This window comes from Erithacus rubecula, assembly GCF_903797595.1.
Source record: "Erithacus rubecula genome assembly, chromosome: 5".
NCBI classification, from domain to species: Eukaryota; Metazoa; Chordata; class Aves; order Passeriformes; family Muscicapidae; genus Erithacus; species Erithacus rubecula.
In genome coordinates, this window is record NC_136687.1 from 31,310,591 (window position 1) to 31,330,345 (window position 19,755).

General features: G+C 34.2%; 1 protein-coding gene across 2 annotated transcripts in view; it reads right to left on the reverse strand.

Moving 5' to 3' along the window:
* Positions 1-19,755, reverse strand: part of TENM3 (teneurin transmembrane protein 3) — a 960,849-nt gene that overhangs the window by 522,468 nt on the left and 418,626 nt on the right. The gene's annotated exons all lie outside the window — the stretch shown is intronic.

Here is a 19,755-nt window from a genome sequence, read left to right on the forward strand (position 1 = left end):
GTAACTTTAAAAGCATTTCCTTTCCAATTAGCATAAATTTTTCTGGATTTAAACTTGTGTTAGTGATTTTTATACAACAGCTGTGTTTTTCATAAGTGTACTGGTATTTTGGGTTTTTCAGAGAATGACCTGAGTTTCAGAATGACTCCCTACCCCCCCAAAAAAACCTAAACCCAAACAAATGAACCGAAACAAAAAAAAAACCAAAACCAAACCTGCAACAAAGCAATAGAAGCTTTTCCTCCATGATCTGTTCTCAGATTTGCTCTCACATGTTCTCAGAAACCTCCAAAAAGGCAAAACTTGGAACTGAATATATATAATTTTTGATGAATATAGATTTTCTCTACGCAATACAATGAAATACATATCTCATGACTGCTTGTACTGCTGAACATTCTAATGAACTGTTTCACTCCCTTTCATCCCCTCTGTCAGATACCAGGTTAGCCATGGAGCCTAAGGAGAGTTCACATAAAGGTGAGGGCATACAGGAAGAATAGAATCTACAGCTGTCTAACTACACAGGAAGATTTTACTGAGCTTTTTAGAAGAGGGCTGCACTCTAAAAAGATTTGCAAAGGAAATATTTTGATTAAAATTTTCAATTCATTTATATTTGAAAACTAATTAGGAAAGAAGCTAAAATTTTCCTATCATTTGAGTAAAATCTTATCTATAGAGACCAAAACTGAAGCTGTGTGTGAAAACAAAATTCATTAATAAAGAAAAAATATTAAAATTTTTTGGGGAAAGATGATTAATAAGCTCCTAAAAGATTTTTAACTTTCTCTCCTGTGCATTTTCTGGACTTTTGTACCTTTTTCCTAGTAAAAACTGATAAAGTGTAAGGAATTTTGCTATCTGCTAACATGAAATACCATCATCTTCCTTAAAATTAAAAAAATAAAAAAAGGAGTTTTTCTTGAAAACTAATTCTGAAGATCAGCTGGAGAGGGTCCACAGAAGCTGAATTCAAGTAGCACATAAGAAGAAAATGAGGCCTTAAGCCCCTCTAACCTCCATTTAAAAGAAAATCTTTCCATGGGGTATTTATTCATTGTTTCATATGTAGATAATCCTCTGCAAATGGCAAAGAACTAGAAATTAGAAAAATAGTAAAATTAGAAAAATAATACCACTGGGAGTCATTTACTTGGGGTTCACTTACCTAAAATTACTACAATTATTAAATATGTCGGAAAGAAATAATGAAACACTACATTGCCTCCACAAAAATGTACAAATCATATTTCATCTTATAGAAATTGTTTGAGAGATACAAAAGACCATTATGTCATGATTCAGCAACAATTTACTTGCAATTTAAAAGCAAATTAGATTCACACACTATCATTTATTGCCAAATGGATGGAAAAAAATTTTTCTCCATGTCCAAAGAGAGACTTTGCATTTGGCATGTTTATAGGTTTCTAAATTAATGTGTTTTGCCAATCGTTTTCCTATGAGTATGTGGTAGCCCAGTGATCTTTGGACTGCTCTGGGCTGGCTGAGGCCTTGCAATGTTTCCATCACAGCAGATGATGCTCAACAAGGTTGTAATGCTCTTCAGAAGTTTTTTAGGAAGAGCTGTGCCATACTAAAGAGCTTTCATTCACTCTGCAAATTGGAGACACTGATATGAAATAAGCTGTGACTGATGATCAGTCAGTGAACATTTCCATAACCATTATGCCATCAGTAATTTATCAAGATAGTATTCCTGATGTTACACAGCTTGGATAACTGAGGGACAGAAATACATGCTGTGATTTAAAAATGCATTTCTAAGGATATTCCTTATGCATAAGGATTCATAAGTAAAATAACCTATACCATGCTCTGAGCATTTAAAGATCAGCCAGGACTGTAATAAACTTTTGACAAAAATTTTCCCCAGAAAAAGGTGATATTTTCATTGGAACATTTACATGAAAATTCTCCCATCAGATGGTTCATCATAATTTGCCAGTGTGATCTGAAACAAAAAAAACTTGCTATGTAAAGCAATCTGTCAAGGAAATTTGTATTAACTCCACTAGACCCTTCAAAAGTATGACTATTTCCTCTTTGTGTGTTATTAAATATCTACCATAGCTCAGTGATTTTTGGTTTGTTTTTTATTTTGTTAGCACAAGAGAAGGACGCCATATATAAAAGCACCCAGTGTTTGAAAAATGTTCTTTAATAATTTTTTCCTAAACACAAAAACAGTAATGACAAAATGATCTCTAAATCTCACAGTTACCTTTGTCTGGCACAAATAAAAGGCTAAAATACATATATATACACACAACACGGATATGAACTAAGTCAGAAAATATTCTTTTTGGTATTCACAATGTCTAATTTATGTGTTTAACTTCAGGTCTCTAAATTGTGACTCAAGTTCTGCAGGCAGCATAGAAAGAGAGGCTGTGCCACCTCACAGTGTAGAGTATGAGCACTGGAATGAGCTCCTAGAGCAGCCTCCCTCTCTCCACTGACTATGGAGAGCTTAGTGAGGCTAACTTACACACACACACCTTAAATCAGATACCTAAAGCAGATGGACTGAACACCTGTCTTTGTTTTCCACTGAATTTTTATTATATTTGGCTTTGCACAAGGTCTTTTGCCACAGCAGAGGATTTTGCTGACCAGAAAAAAGTACTAAAAATATTGTAATAGTGACCTGATACAGCTAAGCTCATCCCCAGAATTATCTTTCTCTCTTTTTCATTTTTAGTATCCAAATGGCATATCCACATTCAATATAAAAAAGAGAATCTTGCTTTGATCTGTAGTTTCTGAGCTATCCCATTTTCACAAAATACACATCATTCTATGGGCTCAATTTCACTGCACTATTCCAAAAACTTCATCATAAAATCTAAATTAAAGAAAAATGAATGCATTTTCTGCACTTAAAGCAATGGGAAAATAGACAGATACTACCAAGCAATTTTCTCAAATGTTTTCTGGCTAAAATTAGGAAAACTTTTCCATGATTTTGCTTAAGAGTTGCAAGGTTTTAAACAAATATTTACATTTACAAGTATAGATATATTTTAAATATGCCTTACAGTTGCATATAACACATTTAAAATAACTCTATATACAGACTCCCTATATATCCTATCTTGTTGTCATGTCTTTTTTATGCTGTATAAATTAAATTACGTTTTTTGACTCACACATATAACTACCTTAAGAAGTCCAATTGATAAGAAAAGGGAAATGGCAATTTGGAAGGGACAGGACATAACAAGTATAGGCACAGCAACTAAAAATTTATAGAAGATAACCAAGTTATACAAGTGTAGATAAAAGTTGGACTACTTTGTTCTGCCTTTCTCCAGACAATAAAAGCAAGAACTGTTTTTTGGGTCCTGGTAGAAGGAGGTAGGTAGCTACACCAGTGCAGGAAGGCAGTCTGCATTTCAGTAATAGAATTTAACTGCATAAAACAAAGCTTCTTATGATTTAAATTTTGGTCAGGATTCACACATGCTAAAATTTTACAGAAAATTCAGCAAAATTTCCAGCAATTAAGAGCGAACCAGCCATCATGCAATTTGAGGAATTTACTGTTTGGAAAGCATTTTGGCAGGGAAGGCTTGTACACTCAGGGTCTCAGGGTGATGGGTGCAGAAGGGGTCAACTACATTTCCTGGAGGGGGAAGTGTTATAGAATTTAACAAGAATACAAAGATTGTCTCTCCTAGCAATTAACAGAAATTTTCAAAATTGCTGTAATATAAATAGACAGGGCTCTGTTTAAAGGAAACAGGACTCTCCAGTACTGTTAAGAGCAGCACCAATCTTAGCCAGGTGTTTTCATTGGTCAGTGGACACTTTCTAATGAAAAAAATACAAATGCATGTACTTCACATATGCCTGAAATGGGCAGAAAATTGGGTGAGATGATCATTGTAGATCCCTTCCAATTGAAATAATCTACTTCCATTCCATTCCATTCCATTCCATTCCATTCCATTCCATTCCATTCCATTCCATTCCATTCCATTCCATTCCATTCCTTTCCTTTCTTTTTTTTTTTTTTTTTTTTTTTTTTTTTTTTTTTTTTTTTTTTTTTTTTTGTAGAATTGAAGGAACTGCAATGTTCCGCAAAAGAATTTAGTGCTGCCAGTGGTGAAGTGCTCTTCATTTAACATTCTGCAGTATTCCAGGAGTTATAGTGTACTGCATTTTTTAAGCTCTTAGACAGCCTTAATAAAGCTCTATTTAAATTGGCTGACCTCTGTACTAGAGCTCCAGATAATGACCTGCATAACCAGAAGGTCCCAAATGTTCCCAATCACCTGCCCCTCTTTCAGGTACTATTTATTTCCCACAACTCTTCCTGGGAATCTTTTACTTATTTATTTCAGCTGGCCTTTAGATTACTCACCCCTTTTTGAATGAGATTATCAATAACAAAATATAACACAGCCTCTTTTTAAAAAGAAGAATGTATTGTTTCTATTAAAATTCCTCTGTCAATGATTTTTTACTGCTTGGATATGAAAAAGACATTTAATGATGACTATTAAAGTGGAGAAGCCTATGATTTAATATAGACAATGTCTTTTTAGTTATGATGGGAAAAAATTCTTCTCTAACATCTTGTGATCTGGGCTGGAACTGAATTTCTATGACAAATGCAGACTCATTATCTGCAGAGATTAGAGATCTACTTAAAAAAAATCAAAACCACTTAATGTATATGCATTGGTTTTGCATACCAGTGTGTTGACCCCTCTAAGAGATTAAAAGGTTTTGAACTTCAGTACTGTCACTTGCACAATAATTTAAGATTCCAATAATGTCATGCATATCAGATGAACATGAAAAGCTTGATGTGAGCCCTTGTGTTAGGTGAATAATACAAACATGAAATTGTTATAGGAGAAGAGCTTCAAGCCACAAGGAGAACACATAAATAAACATGTTTGTTTGGGGAACAAAATAATCAGGCAGGTGTGGTGCAGAATTTTGAAAAAAGACCAAACTAAAATATAGATGCTTGGTCAGTCTAGCAAGCTCTGGGTGCACTCTTCAGTGATAAATATAATAAATCCACACACAAAAATATGACAATGCTGTTTTACTCAATTAGCCTTTTTTTAAGGTAATCCTAAATAAATTCTGTTTGCTTCTGTTTCTCATGTGGCTCTACTGAATAGAGGACTTAAGAAAAGGTATTTCAAACTGAATACCACTTATTAAAAAAACACCGGTAAACTGAAATTACAACAGAAAAATAAACCAGAAGCATCCTGTCTGTGACTTTGCTTTAACATCATAAAATTAAAAATATATACTTATAATGTCTAGATGTCAAACTTTCTCCTGAGAAAGGGACTAGAACATCAGACAGTTGTGAGAAAATGCAAGTGCTAATAAAATGTGGAGAAAAACTGCAACTTTTATGTATAGAACCAAGAAAAATTTTGCGTGCATTCCTAATGTTTCAGGTTTGGAAGCTTGTTTCTTTTAAAAGGCCATGTAAAGCTGCAGAAGTAATCTTCTACATCCATCAACTGGTTTGATTAATCCCCTAGAAAAATTTCAATAATGGTCCACAGAAAGTTCAGATAATATCATACAGGATGGTCTAGAAGAATGAAGAATACATCACTTTCAAGGATGACACCATGTTCCATTAGTCTGAGTTTGACTTGACTTTTTAAGTGGCTTTTAAAAATATTTCTGAATTTTTAAACACATTAGAGAAAAACCACAATGCTTTTCAGATGATAAGTATGTAAGGCATATTTTTCTGTAGCATAATTGAAACCTAATTAATCTTTCTCCCTGGAGATCTCTTAGAGCTGAGGGTAGTGACTATCATGGAAAGGAGACTCAGTAACAAGAGGCATTTCCATTCACAAATATTTCCACTGGAGTATCAAAGGAATGTTTGGTAATATATTGCAACAATTTGACTTATATGTTTTGATTATGCATTACACATGCCATTTAACCTTGCTGTACCTCAATTTCCCCATATATGAGAAAAAGAAAATAATATTTACTTAATATGCTCACATGGCTTTTGCAAATATATATTAATTAGTACTTGAGCTATACTTGAGAAGTATTATATATTTTCTCAACTGAAACTTTCATGAATTCTGAACACTGCCTTGGGAAATAATGTCAATGGTTTTTTTTATTGGCTCTTAATAAGATGTCACATTCGTATGAAAAGGATATGTGAACATATTTTACTGGAGAAGGGAATGAAACCCTTTTTTATTTGTCTCTAGCCCTTAATAATATTACAATATGGAATAATATATGAAGAAATGTTATTTGAGAGCAGAAATTAAACCCTAAGAGTGTCTTTTAGAGAATGAATGCAAAGCCATAATTATCTGACAGCAAAAGCCTAGGACAAGCAGTGTGTTTAGATACTACTAATACATTTACTTTCCTATCAGTTCATTCATATTACACATTATTAGTTAAAATAACTAATAAAATAGCAACAGAGATTAAACTCTATCATTATTCATTCCTTCCTGCTTCAGTTTGTTCTGTTCTGCATTTGAGTTTTCTAGTCACACAGAAAAGTACTAAGAGATGTCAGGCTTGGTTTTGGATGTGTTACATAAAACCCCAATACCAGTGGCTGTGAACACCTTTCCTTCAAGCCCAAAAAGGCACTGCTTTTACATTTGCATTGCATGTAAAAACAGATTTCTACTGGAAGAAGTGGAAGAGCATTATCCTACTACATTCTATGTGCTCTATACATCTACAGCTGTGAACATGGTCAGAATTTTATCACCAGAATGCAAATATGGGAGGTGGTATCTGCCAAGAATTTTATCACATTATCACTTAAACATTTGTAAATAAGCCAGGAAAACTGAAGATAAAAGAATAAAATGCATATGAACTTTTGCAATATTTTTCTAAAAACGTGTATTGTATAATAATAATGAAGCTGAGTCAGTGCTGAAAAAATAGAAAAATTATATTTCCATCTAAGATACAAAATAATGTCTTTAAGAAAGTTGAAAATAATTTGTTTCCAACAGATTTCTCTACATAGATTTTCACATTAATTATTCAAAATTTTCAATTAGTCTGGAAATGGAATTTGATTAAAAGTTTAAAAATACATTTGGAACTCTAAAATGATTTCTTTTGGTATTGTGGCAATACTTATCAGTACTACTTATGGCCTACTTTTTTATACTTTAATGTTTCCACCTCCAGAGAACATATTTTGTCTTTCCATTTCATTTATTTATTGTTTTGGTGTGTGAGGTTTTTTGGGGGTGTGTTTTGGGTTTTTTCCCTTGCCTGTTTACATTTCAGTGTTAAATAATTACTGTGACTAAGCATTCAGTTACTTTAACTTTGTTTTTTTTAATTGTTTAAATTACTCTTATTTTCAATCTATTTTTAGCCACAAGAAGGGATTTGAATCATTCAGATACTGTTCTCCAAACACAACAGAAAATCAGAAAAATTTCATAATATCCACTTGTGTACCCCTATTAGTTGAAGCCTGTGCTCATGACCACTGGTCCATACAGGCATTTATATATATTTTAAATAAACCTAGAAGCAGATGAAAAGTGTTATGCATGTATTGCAAATAATTTGATTAAAACATACACTTATTTCTTTCAGCATGGCAAGGAGCACTTGTTAAGTCACAGGTACTTAATTTTCATATCTCTCTATGTACTCAAGAACACCAAATTATCAAAATTACATTTTCACATAACATACACTTCCTGCCTCAGTGCTTCTAACTGGTAGACATCTGCTCTCAGGTAACACTCAAATAGCAAACTCTGCTGGCAGAGAATTACTGCACATCTCAGAGGCTTTCCCTGCTTATGAAGTAGTTTTACTCATTTCTGCCTTCAGTTGTCTTCTGGACTTGCTCTACAAGCCAGGTGGTACTGGTGACTCAAATACATTTCCTAATCACTATAGCTTTAAGTATCTATTCATATCAAAATATTGCCTCAATAATTAAAAAAAAAATAATTGTAGGACTGCTGCTAAAAATGAAAGGTCTATGCGTGGAAAAGTTACGCAATTTTAAACTTACAGGCCACCTCATTAGAGATGCTATTCAATTCACAATGAAGTCAATGAATTCAATAGAAGTCTTCTGAATAATTCTCAAAGAATGGCATTTGATGTGGCCATTTTTTACCCAAACACACGCAAATATTGATGTATTTATCTATAAACAAATTATTTAGATGAAAACACCTAATCACAGGGTACTGTTCTTTCACTTACAACTCATGTAACTTGTCATTTTGCATAACATAATAAGCTTTTTTCCATGCATGTAGTTTTGTATTGAATGTATTGTTAAATGTACAAGAAGAACTAATGAGACTACATAGGACAGACAGGTGAAGCTCTAAGAAGACTGGTTTAGTCTCTTATCTACCTGAGATGTCTACCCAGAAACATAAGGCACTTTGGTGCCTGATGGGGACTTTTCCCCCACGTTTTTTCAGATGTCATCCTGAAATAAACATGCCAAAACTCTGCTTTGCTGACTGCGTCATCAGAGCTTGCAAACGCTAGCACTTCTCTAACAGGCATTGTGAATCACAGTTATTTTTTCTTCCAATGTCTACGAGGTCTGCCACCTGAACTGGCATAGTCTGGAAGTGCCATCAACTTCTCCTCAGGGCTTACAAGCTATATTTGCTCTTTCAGAAGAATCTGAAAATGTTGTGAACCATAACTATGTTTCTGAGAGAACTTACAAGTTCTGCCATCTGTGCCTGCAGTGCTGCAGAGCATCATAATATGGATATGGAGATATTTTCATCATGGGGTTTACGATCTCTACCAGCTGCATCAGCAGAGATTGTTAGTGCTGTGAACCACAACCATTTATCTCTCAGCACAGATGCCTGCTTTACTTTTTCATTAATGGTCTATGTCTGTTTGACCACTGTTACATATACATATACATTTTTCAGCAAAAAGGAAAGCAAACAAATAATCCTTTAAAGCTGACCTTTAATCACTGCAGATCCAGATAAATTTCTAAATATTTATGGAAGTTTGATTATGCCTTGTTTAGACCAGGACTTTATTGCAAATGAAATTATTGTGATAGCCATATCACTTGTAAGCCTTTTTGTGGTCTGAAATAGCTGCAGCTCTTGCTGTTATTCACAGATTTTGAAAGTATTTCATTTTATAAATACAATGTTAATTCTCTTTATGCTTTCCTGGCATCTTCTGACCATCTTTGGTTTAGACCATGACATGAAAAAAACCTGTCCTTATGAAGGAAACTTTTGCTCTCGTTAGCTGTCAGGAAAGAGCTTTGGCACACAGTGATACATCACTACTTTCCCTACATTGGCCCTGGGAAAGAAATGTGCTAGGTGTCTATGAGGAGTAACAGCAGATCCAGATGGGTACAACGAGGGCTGCATGTGTCAGAGGGGAATGTAGAAAGCAGCTCTATCTTCTCCATATGTTGACAGAGAAAGAAGCCATTGACATGCCAAGAAGCCCTTGACTGGCTGTCTAAATGGGGAAGCCAGGGATAGAAAGGAAAACTGTTTGAGATTTTACTACTGATGTCATTGTGTACCTGTTACATTTCAATATACCAGTACAGGAAATGTACAGATATGGGGAATCTAGTAGTAAAATGCCCAGAAATTACCAACTAAGGAACATTCAAATTATGTGTTTGAAGATATTAGGCTTATGTATCGATAATTCTCTGCCTTGTGTGTGTACACAAGTTTGACCTGACATAGTTAGACTCAATTAAATTTGACTGTGAAAAGTGCCAAGCCAGAAACACTTTGTGGATACATGGAGTTTTGAGAAAAAGGCCTTATTTCTTATCAGTCCCATGGAGACAGGTTTGGTAAGTGGCATTTTGCAGATCTTGCCTCTGGAGCTGTCTGGCTGTGTAGGTTGCCCAGAGCTGGGGACACAAAGGACCTCAAAGCACCCAGGCAGAGAATCTGACACTCAGTGGTTCCAAAAAGCAATTAAATCTGCCTCCTGCTAATCCTAGACCTTCAGACCAACTTTAAGTTTCCATCATAATATGGCTTTGGAAATCAATGAACAGACTGATTTTGGGAAAACATTTGCTTAGGTTGAAGATAAGCATGTTGGATTTCCATTATAAATGTAGAGAATTTAAAAATTAAAATACTGAAGTCAGTTTTCATTATTTAAAAAAAAATATTAAAAAAATGATTATAGGTTATTCTGTTGCTGAAATTGTGGAGGAAATACAAAGTTTCTATATGAAACTATGTCTTAATTTTTTTCTTTACTGAATATGAACAAGAATCCTAGAATTGTTAGCATTTGAGATGTAATATCAAAACCACAGAAAGTAATAGAACCTTGTAAGATTAACTACTGCTTATCAACTAATACCTTTCTTGCCTTTAAAAAAAAATCTTATAGTTTTGGATCAGACCATATATGTTAAATTTTATACAAAAGGCAAATGTTCAAAAGAAAAACAGGAGTATCAATACTTTATAACTCTCTTATATGCTAATTCTACTCTAATATTTATTGAGCAGTCAGTGCCTTGATCCACATCCTCAGGAGTGTTCCAAATTTAAGTTCTACTCCCAATTTGCAATGTACCAGTGAAATACTCAATTCTTTGTTCCTTGCTGGCATTAGTATTTCAGCAAATCTGACATATGTTTACATTTATATGTTTTCATGTCAAATCATAGTATTAATACTCTCAGAAGTCTATTTTTTTAGCTGTACTGCTTTCTGCATTTTTTCTGCATTTTAAGAAAAGAAATGCCAAAAGTTTGAAATTAATTTGAAATTTTGAATTTGTGCTTGTTGATTCTTCATGCTTTTCTACTACATATGTCAACTGAGCACACAAAATTTTTAAATTTTAAAAAGCTTTGGAGGATGGAGTATGTGTTCCTTAGACTAATAATAAATATTTCCCTTTCTGAATCAGTACACAGCCCTGGGAAGCCAAAATCAAGATCAAAATAAGTGTGGAACTGCACCTGCTGCTTGTAAGTTGGTGGTATTTAAGCTGAATTTAATCTTGGTATTTACATACAGAGAGGCAGCACACTGACAAAGAATCCACATGAACTTGGTCCAGGTATCTGCAATTAGGGGATCATTACTAAACCAAATTATTTTCATGAGTAAGTGCATCTGACCATTATGCCATTGTCTGGAAACCTGCAGTCAAATTTGCAAGCAAACTGGAGGGAAACCTGCAAATTGCTAAAAAAACAAAACCAACTTTATCCTAATTGACTATGTATTGGGCCACCTGCATGATTTTAGTTTTTTTCCTAATATGAATATGATAACATTTAGAGGACTTATTGATCCCCAATACTTAACTGTTAGGTCATATGAATAGCAAATGAAATATGATATAAAATATGCAAAATAATAGTACATTAGCCTAAACAACACTAATAAATTGCAAAGCTTAGCATGAAATTGAAAATCACTAATGGAGCACTGTGCAGTTTGTTGAAGCAATGAGCAGTCAAAGAATCATACATAATGTAACAGTACAATTGCTAACAGCAGGTTTATAGAAGACAATTTAAACTTATTTTTTATGGACAAGAGGAATTGATCTTTGAAGCAGTTCCTAAGGAGATTCCACTTAGCCCGAGCAGCATCTTGGGATTGAGTTCTGGTCTATCCCTTGCATCAAATACATATTTATGAACTTTCAGAAAACACTGATCTAAATTACACATGAGATTAAGGTTTATGAACTTAAACCAGAAGAGGTAAAAATATTAGATATGTGAAACTAATATCTGAGACTGCTATTGAATTCAATGATTATGACAGTCCTGTAAGTTCCACTGAAAGATAGGTGATATGTAATGAGCTTGTCTTCTTAAAATTCTTGGGAGTTACAAATATTAAAAGCTATGAACACAAAGGATTAGTGCTTCCAAATCATAATATGCTAGATGATATTCTATTTTCTCAAGAGCATCTACAAGAAAAATCAACTTATTTTTAATGTAGTTGGTACCAAATGCACTTTTACAAGGAGCAAGACTGCTTGACAAAATGCAAGTCTTTATTATGCATTGATAGGAAAAGTTATCACATTTGTGAACATTCAGGGGGAAATTTATATAATATTCTTTTTGTTTTTTTGTTTTTACAGCATTTTCCCAATGAAATATTAAATTTTATGTAGTCTTGCAAAATAAGTCAAAAGGGTTTTATAAAATTTAGCATGCCATAAGATCTGATTTATTTTAAGTAGATTTAAGTAAAGAACTGAAAAGGCAAATGTTAAATTCTTGAGATCGTATGCAGAAAATATTTTTGTTTGCTACAAAATATTGCAATTGCATCACAGTAACTGTTCATTTAAAGTTATAAGCAGCCAATATTTTCCTTGATGTGCATGGCTCTTTTCTTTCAACTCAGTATATGAATCTAGGCCCTTTTAATGCTGTTATTTTGCACTTGGGAATTGTGTCGTCTCAATAACTAGCCAATAAGTCTTATAGAAACACTGAAAAAACCTGTAGAAAAATTATATATGTGAAAACTGGAGAGCTGTCACAGATGGGTCTTTTGTTTATTAAAATGTAAAGTATTGAATGGCTGAGGCTTTTTGAATTAATAAAGTTTTGTGGACAGATTGTTACTAATTAAGCCTGGTCATATAGTTAACAAACCTAAAGCCACAATGAATTGAACAGAGAGTTAGCTGCCAAAGAGCAACAGGTCACATACTCACTGGGCAAACAATATTGTAGTTGCATATGTTGAGATCTGAGGAATTGTTTGCAGATTTAGCAAATACAAAACCATGCAAGAAACTCCATCATCCTGATGCTCCCACTGATATGAAGGTGAGATGACTGAGGAAATGTGGGCTCATTACCATGTTATATTGTTTGACTGCTCTTAAAACTCCAAATGTCATACCCTAAGTACTTCCTGGAGGAAACAGTCCCAAAATTACATGGATAAAATTCTTCTGAACATCCTAGAGGTACCTTACTGAAGATACAGTGCATTAAATTTTTATAGTGCAACTCAGCAAGTAGCTTCAGGGAAGCGAATGAAGACCTACAGCTTTACAGCCCTATCCCTGTTAAAGACATAGGTTCCAATTTAAAACAAATTTTTCATCAGAATAATTGAGGTTAAGCTGTTCCTCCATACTTCTGTTTTTTGCCAAAATGAGATATAGAACCTGTAACTTGTAGTTTTGAGCATGAAATACAGATAAAATACTTAAACAACTTATGCATCAAAAAGTGTGGCAATAATTTAACAGATATCAAAGTTTAGGGTTCACTTTGTTCAGCTCTGATCCCACTACCAGCCAAAATAAACTTATTATTTTATAGTCTAATGCTGCTGTAAGTAGCATTCATGCTCCTCAAGCTGCATAGTAGAAGAACTTTATGGTCTATTAAATTACTTAGCAACGATGTGGCTATGATTCTTTTTTTTTACATGGCTTGGTCTTACTTTAAGTTGATTCAAGTATTTTCACAATAAAAAAAAAACTGGTTTGTTTTTTTTTTTTTTTTTTTTTTTTTTTTTTTTTTTTTTTTTTTTTTTTTTTTTGTTGTTGATGTTGTTGTTTGTTTGTTTGGGTTTTTTTTTTTTTTTGTTTATTTTTTTGGTCCATTTTCTGCCTGGGCATCAGCAAAGCACAATTTCACAATTTTCTTGTCTTCTAGATTTTACATCAAACAACTATGAACTGATGAAAAGTATCCCATTTCCACAGTGTTCCTCTGTGATGCTAGTATTCAGGGTTTTTTCCCCTCTGGGATAAACTTCCAATCATACTGTGCAATATGTGATACAAGGATTCTAACATTTTCAGAAGAGGCTACATTAGACATTGGGCTCTAAGTTAATGATACCTGAATGAAAAGAAACACCCTGTAGATCTAAGAAAAATAAAATGTTCCCTATTTTTCTCATCAAATAAATAAAATCATAAAAACGAGAGAGCTTACACTGAGACTAGAATACAGCATTTGGAGAGTGAAAGTAAGTGAGCTGATGCTGGCTTGAGGAGACTGATACAGTGGAATTGGAAATTGAGGAGCTGAAGTGATATGAAGGATCCATGATGAGGCATGGGATGATACCAGGGAATAAGAAACCAGAGCACCTGGCTTATAACATATCAGTTAATTCACCTAGGCAATCTACTTGTCCCCACCAAGTAGTGGGAGTAGTGAGAGAAGACGAGTGAGTTATCAGCAATCCAACATGGCCACTGCTGTTCATTTCCTCTCCCACAAGCCACGGGAAGGAACAACCCAAAGAAAATGACAAAACCAAGAGGGCTCAAAATGTGCCTTAACTGATTTACTCAGAAAGAGCACAGACCCTTCTGAAGTATTGCTGAAGTCACCACCATGGCAGGAGTGTTGACAAGGCAGGGGTCAGGAGTGAGGTGGGGGTCTATGTGTGTCTGTGCATGCATCTTTGATCATCAGGGAGAATGAATTGGGAACCTGTGCTTAGACTGGACCAGTGTTTCAAGCCCCACTATTTAGAAACTCTGTGTATATCTACTTTTGAAATATTTTTTATCCAATTCTGTCTTAAAATATAAATGAGGCAGGCTAAATTAGAGTTAATCTAAATCTTCCAGTTCATTGCCACTTCCTCCCACAAACCTTAAAAATGGTCATCAGAATAAGCATTAGACAAATTTTAAGACACAAAAAGTTGGAAATAGTTTTCCTTAAATTGCAAATGAAAATCTACCTAAACAAGGATCATGGCTTATCTTCAAAACAACAGCATGGGAATTTGTCCAGTTCATCAGCAGCATTTCAAAATCATCACTTCATGAGAGTTGAGCAAAACTAAAACTTTGATCCAACAAGTGTTTTAGTCTACAAAAAGCTGAATTCTCAGAGGCTCAGCTGTGAGAGAGAGGAATGCTTTTCATGGGAGGAGCATGCTTATTTGAACCCATACTATAACCTAGAATATTTGCAATAGCAAAAGAATAGAATACTGGAAGATCTGTATCTCCTTTTACTGCTAGGCTTAGGATAAGAAGCAAACACCAAGAAGAACAGTAATGTCACATATGTATTACTTCAGATTTTCTGTATGTTTAAGAATAATTTCACAGCCCTCTGAATTTATCAAATAACAGTAACTAAATATTGCTATTTAGTAGTCTCTAATAGCTATTTTGCTTTGTTCTCCTAGTAGTTTTCATTGTAAAGACATGAGCCATCAATAGCTTACTGGTTTGGGATAGATATGAATATCAGATTATGTAATAAATCTGTCGAGTAAAACAGCAAATGAGAACCCTTGGGGAAAAAAACCCCATAAATATAAGGTTAAACCTTTATTTGTTGTTTACAAACTACAGGACCTTGAAGGTATTTTAAATGTAAAAGAGTCTCTTCCATGTTTCCTTCCTTCTTCCACCTTTGTCTCTCTTTGCCTCCCTCTGATCTCAGTCTCTCTGTTCCATTTCTCTAGGTTTTTGGTCAAAATTGTCAGGATCCAACAACAAGGATTGCTAGCCTATGAAAAATCCCAGTCCAGAGTAACTGCTTTTTTTAAATTCACTCCATACTAGTGCTGTATAGGTTTACTGATATAGTCCCCTGCTTAATAAAAGACAGATCCACAAATTTGTCACATTTTAGTATACATGATATTCTGCTTGAGCTGCAGTATATATTGAGAGAGTAGTACCAACAATAAAAAACATTTTGTATATATTAGTATATATAAATACAATAAAGGTATGCTACAATATTTTATACTCAGAAGCCCTCTAGACCACTGGGAAAGTTCTGACGACCACTAAAACAGATAGAAAAAATATTATCCTTTAGAGCACTCTGAGAATATTTACTTGGTACACCCAAACATATGGTCATTCAGTACTACAAATCATGCTTGTAATAGATTTTTCTTTCTTGCATTTTGCTTCTCTGAAAGGAGCCAAATGGACATCCCTCAACTCCTGAGCCTTGCATTGTTCTCATTAGAAAAAAGCCACCCCAGTTTCCCAGTGTATATAATTGCTGCCATTGAACTACTGCTTGTGACAGTAAGACAACAGCGTAGTGTCTGTATCCCATTCAGTGCTCACTGTTTCTACCAATAGTGCAACCCAGAGTGCCATTTGTGGCATTAGCTTTTGTGGATATAACAACCTGCCAATTAGGAAGTGAATTAAGTAATTCACACAATAATCATCACGTAACAAACTGAGCTATTTTCAAACTGGCAAATCAGAGCCTCTGATCTAGAGCTGTGTGCCATATAGATAACCCAAATGTGTTCATCTGATGACGTGTTTATACTTACTGCAGCATTAAAATACAATAGATCCAGATCTTGTTATTACTTTACCATTTCACTGGTGTGACACTCACGGTTGCAGGTGATGAACAAACACAATATACAACAAGGACAACTGTCAAGATATCACTTTTCTTCATTAAATAACCTTGAAAAAAGTTAATTAGTTTGCATTAAACTTGCCAATTTTAGATGCATGTAAAATATATTGAAGATAGCATTCTTCAACTTGTAATGAACAACCAGAAACTGATTGTTTTGGTTATTAGAAGAAGCTGACTTTGACCACCCTTAGAGTAGGTTTTTAATGGTATGCTGGACCCACATTATTGCCATAACTATTGTAATCATCATGACAATAATGACTTTGCTGGAACCTAAATGTGTGAAATTAAGCTTTTAACAACTGTGAATCTGTTCAGCAAAAAGTCAATAAAAGGTCATTACACTATTTATAAGAAGGATCTTGCATTCAGATGATAGATACATGGTTGTATTGCATCTGTACACTGGCTTCTTTGGTAATCTAATAAAGAATGAATGAGGATGATAAAGTGTAATACCAAATGTTTTCTAAGCTCAAATTATTATAATGTAGGGAAAAAACTAAACCGTATTTTACTTCCAATCAAACTACTCAGCTTACTCACTCTTTTAAGGAAAGGTGATATTACAGGCAGTTTGGTAAGGCACTCCAGTATGACAAGCACACATATGATTATATGTTAATTTAATCCACCTGGATTCTCATACACAATCAGAGCAGAATATCTTATTAAAATGTCAGCACTTCCGCATGAGAAAAAAATAATCTCTGGAGGTTATTAGGCAGACTTTCAGTATGTAATAGTTGATCTCCACTGGATTCAATTTCGCTTTTGGTTCTAAATCAAGCCAAAGAGTACAAAGAATAAAATACGGTACAAGTAAGAAGAAATGGCATTCTAAACACAATGTAAATTTCAGGAGCAGATAAAACTCTACAGATAATACCTATCTGGTTTTATTTTACCATTACTGTCTTTTCTTCTTTGGGAAAGGCAAGGCAGTAGAGACAAAATATACTCTATTAAATGTAAAATGTAAGAATGTGCTGTACAAACAGAAATTACTAGGTTCTCCTTGCCATGGCACTTACAATCCTGTTAGTCAAAGACATTATACTGAGAAGCTTAGTTGTGACTCAAGATGTTGGTGAGACCATCCTGACAAAGTATGAAAAAAGTGAAAGATACAAGGATAAGCCCTGACAGAATATAAATGCGGTACATAAAGCTCAGATATAAAGAAAATACATATAACAAAAAAAACAACATGAAATTAGAGGAGAAAGGAAAGAAGTTTTCTGTATGAGAGCTGAAACATCCCAAGTAACAGAAAACATAGAAAATTATGGGAATGACAGAGACAAGGTAAACAAAGGTTATTGAAGTCAACCAAGTTCAGCATGATCTGCATTGTGTTGGGTTTTATGAATGTGGCAAGAGCCCAGTTTGTTCCTGCAGTAGTTAGAATAACTACTACTAGTAGTTAGAATAACTACTACTACTAATAAGCTCTGCTGATCCTGAGCCAGCTGTGCAAGAAGACAACACTGTGTGTCTCTTATGGTCAGTCTGGCACTCAAATAAATAATTGGGAGCTGACTGAACTTCAATGTCAAAGATAAGATATCTAGACATAGATATAAAAAAAAAGAAAGCTAGTGAAGCATGCAAAGAAAAAAGGTAATAGAAAGTGAAAAGGAAGAAAAACTATTGACAGAAACAATATTTTAGGCAGATGGGAGGAGCTGATTTGATGGAATTTTTATATGATTAAGTACCAGTCAGATTGTGTTCCTAAGCTTAAGGAAGAATGAGATGTAAATTCATGTTTTCATTATTAAAATAGATTTCAGAAGTGTTCAAATGCTGCAGTTCTGGTTGAAACTTCTTTTTGCAATAATTTACTTTTAAGCAAATATCTTAAAGGTAAAATAAACACTCCAGGTCATCATTCAATGGCAATGGCTAATCATTCAACTAGCTTAACTGAAAGTAAGTATGTGTCATACACTGAAATGCATCACAATGTGGATCAGTCTGCTAAGAGTAAAGATCTCTTAGACTGGAAGATTTCAAATCAGATGACAAAAATGTTATAAGAGTTTACAATGAAAAACATTGCTGTAAAAGCACCTGCATCATCCAGGATTCAATGTGAATAATAATAGAATATTTAATTTATATTCCTTCTTCACTTCTGACAAAATGCAAATTTAAGACGTTCTTTCTATTCTGTGGAAGAGGTATCACACAAGCCTGTATGTATTGCTTTTTCCTCCATGGAAAAGCAACTTATACTTGTGGTTGTAACTTCCTTTTTTATTCTGTTTTTTTTTATTCCTCACAGTGAGGACTATTCTGAATAGAGAAATTTAAATAGTTATAGACAGAGATACTGAAAGCTTGTGCCTAGGACCTTCAACCCTGGTTTCATCTGATGGCATAGAAATCTCAGGGTATACTATCTAAAAAAACAAGTCTTCATTGTCATAACTGCCAAAAACCCGCCAGAAATGTAACTGATATAAATGGAAGTCATGCTAGAGGGCTAGATACAACCCTTACTATAACTCCTACTTCCATGATTATATATCTGACTGTGTTACCCTAACTAAAATTTAGAGAAGTAAATATATCATTTTTCTTACAGTGTAGAATTTGAATTTTATTTTTTTTCTTTGAAGAGGAAGGTGTCTGCTGGTACTTCAGTATGTAACTGCTTCTTGCTCAGCCTCATGGCTCTCAGAGTACTACAAATTCCACTAGGAATACAATCCCTGCACTTAAGTAGGTTGATGCTATAGTCTCCTTCTGGAGGAATTCCAATTCCCTTGACTACATATGAACACAAAACTTTAAGGTCATCTTAATTGAGGCAAAGAGGGTTCGGATGATGATCTCCAACCTACAATACAGAAGAATCTTTCTACTTTTGTTTCAAACGTAAGACAAAGGACCCATAATTTATCTCAAAATATTTTAGAGAGAATTCACTGGGAGCTGGGAAAAAAATTAAACGATTAAACGAAGGTGAAAAAGAAAGTAAAAAAAGTGACACTTCTCTAGGGTGAGAAGAAAAAAAGTAATTGCCATTTTTAAATCCTTAAACACTTGCCCTGTTTTTTCCATTACCTTTAATAAAATGGATGCTGGAACCAAGATATAATTGCCATTGACACTTGCTCACTGCTTACTGTGTCTTGCTCTTTTTCTTTCTGCTTGTTTAATTTTTACCATTGTCAGCTCTGATACTGAGCAGCAATTAGCAAAATTCACTCTGATCTGACCTCTAGGCAAGGGAGAATGCAACTAATTCTCCTCAGTAGCAGGGAAAATGGATTCATAGATAACCTGGTAAGGGCAGTACTGGAACAGACACTGCATTTTG